Raw genomic sequence first — 8,510 nt, 5'->3', positions numbered from 1 at the left:
CGGTTCTTTGTGTCACCTTGGAGCAGGGCCCCTGGCCAACGACACCTCGGTGATCCAGCAGTGACCTCAACTGCGTCCGACGGACAAATTATTGGCCTAGTCTGCTGGGATTCCACAGGGAAAACAATTCTTCTTCACGGCCTCGCAAAGGCTTTTAATTACACTCTAGTCAAAGCAGGGACAGTGGCGTAAACATTACTGGTAATTTACTTTTTTCTTCTTTTTTTTTTTACAGTTGTTCAAATACCTGTCCAACCTGTTAACTGAACCTCTACTTTTACGTGATTGCATGTGGGGCATGGTCATTTGCAATGTATACATGCAGGTCGAAAAAGACAAGTGGTAAAAGTTGCATCATATGTGTGTTGTGGCCTTGCCAACTCTAAAAATCCTATTCAGGAGTGGATATGTGTCACGGTCACGATCCATTTTGAAGCGCAATATTCTGCTAAATTTAACACCAACAGCTTGCACATTGTTTTCTGAAGATGGCAGCTGACTTTCAGCAGAACTAGCAATTTACCTCAAAACCTTCCTCTGAGCAGCTCTCTGGTCTCTGCCAGCTGAAATGCAGCCAGGCACCACAGGCAATGTCTTCTTCAATTTATCCTCAGGCAGAGAGACAAGTGACACCATTGTGGGGCGGAAATATTCAAGGTACAAAACTGTGCGATATGAATGTTTTTTTCTCATCATTAGACAGCCAATTATTTCATAGTAGTTTTAGAGCTGATCCATCTGAACAAATGTTCCAGAAACTTGGAATTAAATCCCAGGCGATTTTTCATTAATTTTCAACGTTAGATTTTTTCAAACATAGACATGCTGGAAAAAAGCGCGTCACCAGTTACAAAGTCCTGGCAGAAAAACAAACCAGCTGATGCTATTGATTAGCAGCAAGGACACACGTGATTGGCCCTGATGACCTCATGCACCCAGATTAACCCCACTGTTCATATAAACTATATTTTCAGGAATGATTTAACACAACTCTGCTTTGTATATAATGTTCTCAGTGATCCCTGTCTGCCGCGCGGCCGTTTTTTTTTAATCACTTCTTTATCCAGCTGGAAGCCCAGTTAACAAAAGTAGTTGATTAGAAAAAATGTCATTAAAGAAAGGGAATAAACACACACTCCACTGATACAGTATAAGACCTGCTTCTCTGCAGCAGCTGATGCTCTCCTGGGAGAATGAATGCACACTTTCAGCACTGTGCACAAAAGCCCGCACTAGAAAGTTCCCAGTGTTCGGAGTGAGCAAGGCGATGTGGCATTCAGAAGGCCATCTGGCTGTATTATTTTACATATTCTTTCACCACAGAGCACAACAACAAAAAACGTGGTGTTCTTGTATTTCAGGTGGTGCTTTGGCTATGGCTGTTCTATGGCTGAGAGCACGTCAAGAGGGTGTAGTTCCTCTTTCACAGGGTTATTTCCCAGAGCTGTGTAGAAACTGTAAGTGTTTATCAATTCCCACGGGGTGTACCCGCACACGGAGACCAGAAGAGACCGTGAAGAAAAATCGGTCGCAGCTCTAAAGGTAACATGCAACAGTCTCTCTCTCTCTCTCTGTGGCTGCAGCAATCTGATGATTCAAGAGACCTTTTGTACATTCCCAAATCCCAGCACCAACTCCCCAGTGCTGCAGCACACTGGCACTGACATAAAACTCTCGGGCAGGAACAGCGATTTGATTGGCCTCCTCACTTCTTGTTTGTAATGGGAGAGATCCTCTTTAAGCACAGGGCAGCCGGACCACTATCTGACTGGCCTGTCGTGTCAGGGCCAGGTTCTCAAGGCAGAGAAAAAAAACATCAGGAACAATAAAATGAACATGAAACACCACAAGTGCACTTAGGCAGATGAGTTTTCTCTTCTCTGAGGCAGGTGGTGATGTTCAGTGGAGAGCATAGCATGCTAATACGCAAATACATTATACAAAACGATAGCTTTGGTAATTGTATTGGACAAAATAAAGTTTGACCTAATGATGGGCTCTGTGCAAATAAAAAGTCCCTCTCGTGATGTTTTCTCATTCAAAAGAGGCAACTGACAACTTTAGTGCCCCTAGTGGTTCCAGGTGGCGTTATTGTTCAGTCACTGCCGTAAAGGCGCTGCAGTAGCGTACTACTTTTCAGAGCTCCCGAGGAAGTTGTCAACGCCACTTTGGAGAAGAAAGAAGTTTGTACACTGAAGCTCCAAAGCAAAAAACAACTGTAAAAATTCCAATTTGAACATTATCACGAGTCAAACATCTGGTAGTAGTAATAAATAGGCTGGTCTCTTTACTTACTCATCTAATAGGAAAAAGGCAAACTGCATGTTGTGTTTGAAGCCTCTCAAGCCTCGGAGCTCTCTCCACAGATTGAATGTCAATCCGAGGTTCACTTTTTAAAATGTATTTTTCTAGTTTCTATCACTCTCCTTCATCACCTTCCATTGTTTCTCCATCAATAGAATACTTTTTCTCTCGGGGGGGTTGAGGTGTTTTTGTCAATTCTATTGTCTTCCTTAATTGTTTTGGTAACGCAAAGGGTTTTTTTTGTGGGGGTTTTATGCTGTAAATCGAGTCTTAACTCTAACCCTGAATGCGTCCTGGTGACCAAGAGAATAAAATGGTGAAAGCAGGGCTAATAGGGGACCATTGTAATTAGGATGGTGCCATTTTCCCATCACCATTACACTGTGCCATCAGTTTTTACAACACAATGACAAGTTTATGCCAATAAATTCTCTCTTTCTATTTTAAAACAGAACTTTTCCTGTAAACCTGACCATTCCCTTTACTGGGAAGTTCCCACTGGGTTTCCTTTGACTCAGAGCTCAAGTTGAAAGGGGACGCCAACCTGCAAGACTTCCCTTAACCGAAAATCAGCCAGCTCTTATCAGAACGGGAAAAGTACTAAAGCACTTTAGGGTGTTATAGTGCAGAGCCAGTCTTTCTGGAAATGTCAAGTGTCTTATGTTTTACTGACTCGGAGCATAATAAACCTAATAAAATAGTAAATAAGAGACACCAATTCTCCGATAAATACTAGCATATTATGTTTTTTGAGTTGTAAGAACAGACACAGAACATACAGTGGACCATAGATAGGTCCCACTATATTGTCACTCCTTTTTGTTTTTGTTCTACAAAGTTTACTCATCCTTAGTGACACACCAGAAGTGGGGCCTCATGACTAATGATGACAGAACAGGCAGGGATTTCACCTGTAAAGAAGCAAAGAGGATCAGTTAAAGAGTAAACAGGATCGTGTAAGTCAGCAGTAGCCTAACACCCACCTTCTGAAACTCTGTAACAATAGACCGCATGAGCTGGTGTTTCAATAAGTCACGTGTTAGATACTTTTCCCTTGGCTGACAAGGGAAAAGTACACCAGATTGCATGCAGCATGTAAGAACGCAGTAATCACATAAGGTCAAATGAGTCAGTCAGGTGTAACTGAGACGAGTAAACAAGTCCAAACTATGTGTTATTGTAACAGTGCGTCCTGCCTACTGTCTAGCAGGATGTTCTACTTACAGTGTTATTGGGTTTATCATAAAGACTCCCATAGTGCAAACAGGAGACTGAACAAATACTACTGAGTATTCAGCACAACAGTGAAAGCAAAATAATTACTTGGCACACGTATGTACTCCTTTTTCATGCTATCCTCATACAATCTGGTGTTTTATTAGGAGAGGATTCAGGATTAGATCTTTCACAAACTGCTCTCAGACATGCACTGAAGTCCGGACATATCCCTGAACTTTCCTGGAGGTTCTGTGTGGGAGATGATAGAACGCAAATGTTGCAGGCCCCAGGTAAAATTTTGGAAAAATGTCCACATGAGCCCATGTGAGAATACGGCAGGAAAATCTCGAGAAGATTCTCGAATGTTTCTGAAATGCTCCTGCTGGTGTGAACACGTCTGACTCAGACAATCTCCTGCTGTCTTCTTCATGTGTGAACTGCAAACTTCAATGTCTGATAACATCCACCTAAAAAATGCACAACTAAAGTTCAGTAATCAACACATCATATATCTACAAAAACATGTAAAATACCAAATGAATGGCTAAAGAGGGCATGTGTGATTTTGATGTTATGTTACGACTTTTTCTTGGCCAGGCAATTGAATCCTAGGAGTCTCCGCTGTTTGTCAAGCAACCTCATGGAGATGGCAAGACTCCAAGTCATTGTGCTTAGCCAAGAAGCGATCTGGCACACAACTCCCAGTAAAACCACAAATTGTCACACATACGTGCATTAAACAAACAAAATAATGTCTTAATCATCTTTGGAGGTGCTGGAAGGTGGACTTTGTGATGTTCAGAGTAACCCCCAAGAGCAGCACAGGGCAGTTTGTATAGATGCTGTCACGCAGGTGTCCTTCAACAACAACAACTGGTAAGTTGAGACTGGAAGAAAGATGAGGAATCATTGTAAAGGCCGATGGCACAAAGGAGCACTCAAAGGTGCTCTGTGAGGCACCTTGCAGGAAGAGGGTGGACACTGAAAGGGGGGTTGCTGCACCAGTTCGCGGAAGGTTGGGAGGTGTTTGTTGTTGAAGGAGTTAGAATTGGTAGTCATCCTCCCTCTGCATGTGCCTCTAGGCTGTCCACACGTTCAGCCACACAACAGTGGCAGCCCTTTTTCACCAGTATGTTAATCCTGCCTGCCTCCCCCGCCTTGGTGCTGCCTCCACAGCACACCACCACAAAGGACAGAGCGCTACCCCAACTCTCATTGATGGAACATGTTGAATCATCTGTTGTGCAATCTGAAACAAGAAGAGCCTTCCTCAACCGCTCTATCCTATGACGTGAAAGTGATGATTACCATGTATGTGGCATTGAGTTCAAACTCCACGTCACTCACTTGACCCCCAGGCTAACGCTGAGCCATGAGTATGTACTGCCATCTTTGTCCCTTTACATCACAGCGTGGTGGCTTTGTCCACCGCACACAATACAGCTCAAAAGAGCAAAGTGAAGCGGACACAGTTTTGCTTTTGCACCCATTTGCTGGTCAGTCGTGGCCCTATTCAGAATGCATTGATCAGTGCTGTGGCGGGGGAGGGATGTGCCTCGCAGGCACTGGTGAGGAGAACTAACTCAGAAATATACCATTCAGCTTGGTGGCGAGTCCGCAGGCGCTGCATTAACTCGCTGCGCCGATGCAGTGGCGATGAGGCCATCTTTTCCAGGGTCACTCAAACAGAAACACTTATGTGACATGTCATCCATGAAGAACGGGCCACGACTGTACAGAACACTGCAACGAAACACAGAAAAACACAACTCAATGTTAGAATGTTAATGTTGATCCAACCCTGATGTTGATCCAACTGATTATTTCCATCACTGATTAATCAGTTTTCTGTTAATCTGATTACTTTTCAATGAATCGTTCACCAGCCATAACAAATATGATAATGAAATGATAATTTCCCAGGGCCCAAGATATCTTCAAATAGCCATTTTTTTTTTCCTGAACAACAGTCCAACCCCCCAAAGATATTCATTGAACATTGGATGTAACTTGGAGAAATGCAGAGATGCATCTCACCAGAGGCTGGAAACAGTGACTTATTCACAATATTGTGAAATGACCAAAGTGAATCAGTGATAAGAGACCAAACGGGCGCCCACGACTTTCTCTGAAGTGCCCTCATCCCCCCATGCGCAGTGTTTGGTGCAAATTCTGACATGTCCCCCAACTTGTCTTCTAATCTTAGTCTATGTTTTGCGCGCGTCCACGTACTTGCCTCCACTTTGCGCACGGTAGTGAGCCTGTTTGCGGAGAGCAGAGGGTTCAAATGGAAAACAACGACGGGGTGCAATTTCAAAACATACGATTTCCAAAGAAGCACTCTTGCATCACGCGGCTGATTTCACCGCTGCTACCGGAGCGCGCTCTGGAGTCATCGGGTTCACAAGTGGGCGAGGCTCCACGCGGTCCGTGCGCTGTGGTGCGCAACCGCAGCGCTGCGCACGGACCGCGTGGATGCGCCCCGGCGCGAGCGGGTGTGAGGAAATGCGACGGGAGCATCTGCAGCGTCGGTCTCCCTTCAAAAAACTTCCCCCAGCTTCGCACCACTCGCCGTAGCGACACCGTCTACGGGGGACGCGTGTTGTTTATCCTCGAATGACCCCAATGCTGAGGCGAGAACATCCCGTTCCCTGAGATATTAATAGCTCCCCTTGCGTCACCGAAACTGTGGAGGGGCCATTTCGCTAGACACGCAACGGAGCCACGAACTGTGCCAGCAACACATTTCTCCTCCTCAGCAAACGTGGTTATAAAACATGGTGGTCATCGTGCCCCATCAGCTGTCGCGAGTGTTACGCACGCTGTTATCAAGCGTGGTGACAGAGGACAATAAGTTCTGCAAGTGCACATTAGGGGACTTCAGTGTCACTGACCTGAAGGACAATATATTTGTGTGCATGTACAAAACACACAATGAGTCAGTGTTGAAGGCAAGAAAAAAACCCTCCACCCAACAATCCAGCACAGTTTTGTGTCAGGGGGAGAGCCAATGTTGTGGATGAGCTGAAAGCCATAGCCTACAAAGCACAATAAGCCATATGTTAACTCAGCCCCTTCCCCCAGTCATGGCCTGCATAGCTGCCTGAGAGGGGTATGGGAGGGGTGGTCCGTTGCTATGATTCTCTGGGAGTCTCCTGTCTGAGGGGATCTATGGGGCAGGCTGATTCTGAGGGCTGACATGGCAGCGTTGTATGTAGGTCAGCAACAGTACAAAAAAAACAAAAAACTTAGGCGGCCCCAAAGCACACTGGGGTGTGCATGTGTGCAATGGCAAATTGTAAATCTTTACATAACACTGTAAAGTGACAGGCTGGGGTTGCGCCTCACCCAGTCATGAGGGTGTTTCTTGTGTCAAGCCCCGGCGTTTTCTAATTCCATCCCTTTTCATTCTGTGCCCGCACAGCAACGCCACACCTGCATCAACAAACACATGAGTTGAGGCCTTCACCCCTGGAAGACGCATGTTGTCCGACGCCAGATAAAACATCCTGTAAAATGTGCTAAAATTACGCCGGCTGGTGAAGTTGCAGTTTTGCACCAGACCACTTCTCTGAGGTTTATTTCCATTGTATCACAGTCGCCAACGGCGGGGAAGAGCTTCCTCAGCAGCCGTGAAAACTATGATTGATTTTGAGAAACCTTCAGGGCCTCTGGTAAATGTTGATGTAGAATTTGAACTTGCAGCTTGGGAATCAATAACAAACACAACCTGCAGATGGAGACCATATGAAGACCATTAAGTGGAAATTAAATCACCCTTGAGTCAAATCTGTTGTTTCCATGCAAGGTTGAGACTGAACTGAGCGTATAGTACGTGTAAAGAACCGATTGTTTCCTGAATTTGGTTTGGACTAAAAAACAGGGAACTGCTGGTTTTTTGTTAGAATCCTATATAGATCTCATAAGAACTTCTCTTATGAAGTTTTAGATGCCACACGTAGAATCATCAAAGCACCTAAAACACGTACCTGACGTGTTTTGCTGCAGGGAGTTTCTGTGTTGTGAGCTGTCTCGGTCTCAGTCAAACCCAACTTCCTGTGTGGGTGTGAGAAAACAGTTCATCTTTAAGGGAAACGATTTCACTTACATAGAGACACAACTGTATATACTGTTCAAGATGAGAGCAGAATGGAGCTTGTATTAGAACCTCAGATTAACTTTGTGACCCCCACATTTCTGGGGCTTTGAAAAAAATGCCTGGATTCACAGCAAGTGCATGAATAAGTCTGAGTGTGGCGTCATGACCTGCAAGAGGACGTGACTTGATGCGGTTTATTTATCATTGCTGGACGTTGGCTGGAACTTTTCTTGCCAGCCCCCTGGTGACATTTTCGGAAAATGTCAGAAAATGTCAGAAAATGTGGGCCCATGAGAGAGTACAGCAGGTGAACCTCTGGAAGATTCGAGGCGAGGGTGTGGGCGCTCTACCCAGGCGCCACGCCTCGCCCGAATGTTATGGAAATTTTGACTAGAACAATCTCCTGCTGCGTTCTTCATATGAGAACATCAGCCTGCAAAACACGCCCAGACCCAATTTTCCGGACATTTTCCGGGGGTTCATGTCTGAGAACCACTTTGGTGTGATTCAATCATCAGTGGCATTATTTGGTCAATTGCATTTCCCCTACTTGGATTTGATTTCAGACCCCTCATTCACATTTATGTTTTTTACATCGCTGAAGAGGTTCCTCGTGACAATATGTCTCCAGAATGATGAAGCCACCGTAGAGACTGACTCGTCCTAACAACTCAACGATTTGGGTGTTTAGCCGCAGTCAGCACCAGGTCTTTAAAGATTTGTTTGCTCCCAGCAGCCCCAACCGATTACCGTACCGCTGTTTGCCTAGTCTCCCACCACCATCTGCGTTTCAGATCATCCAAGGCAGTTCTAATTACAGTCACAGGCAAGAGCCTACAGATAATGACAATGCTGCTATGATCAGCAGGATTAGACACGTGCTCGTCGA

At 45.1% G+C, this 8,510-nt stretch overlaps 1 long non-coding RNA gene across 1 annotated transcript; it reads right to left on the bottom strand.

Moving 5' to 3' along the window:
• Positions 1-2,928: 2,928 nt before the first annotated feature.
• LOC118314941 lies at positions 2,929-7,494 on the bottom strand. Its single transcript, XR_004794767.2, has 4 exons — positions 5,755-7,494; positions 5,118-5,265; positions 3,628-3,989; positions 2,929-3,215 (listed from the first exon to the last, which is right to left on the bottom strand). It is a non-coding gene; the product is annotated as an uncharacterized LOC118314941 (long non-coding RNA).
• Positions 7,495-8,510: the final 1,016 nt, after the last annotated feature.

This window comes from Scophthalmus maximus, chromosome 7 (assembly GCF_022379125.1).
Source record: "Scophthalmus maximus strain ysfricsl-2021 chromosome 7, ASM2237912v1, whole genome shotgun sequence".
In the NCBI taxonomy this organism is placed as follows: domain Eukaryota; kingdom Metazoa; phylum Chordata; class Actinopteri; order Pleuronectiformes; family Scophthalmidae; genus Scophthalmus; species Scophthalmus maximus.
Note: the sequence above shows the minus strand (reverse complement) of the source record. Positions and strands in the feature narration are given on the sequence as shown.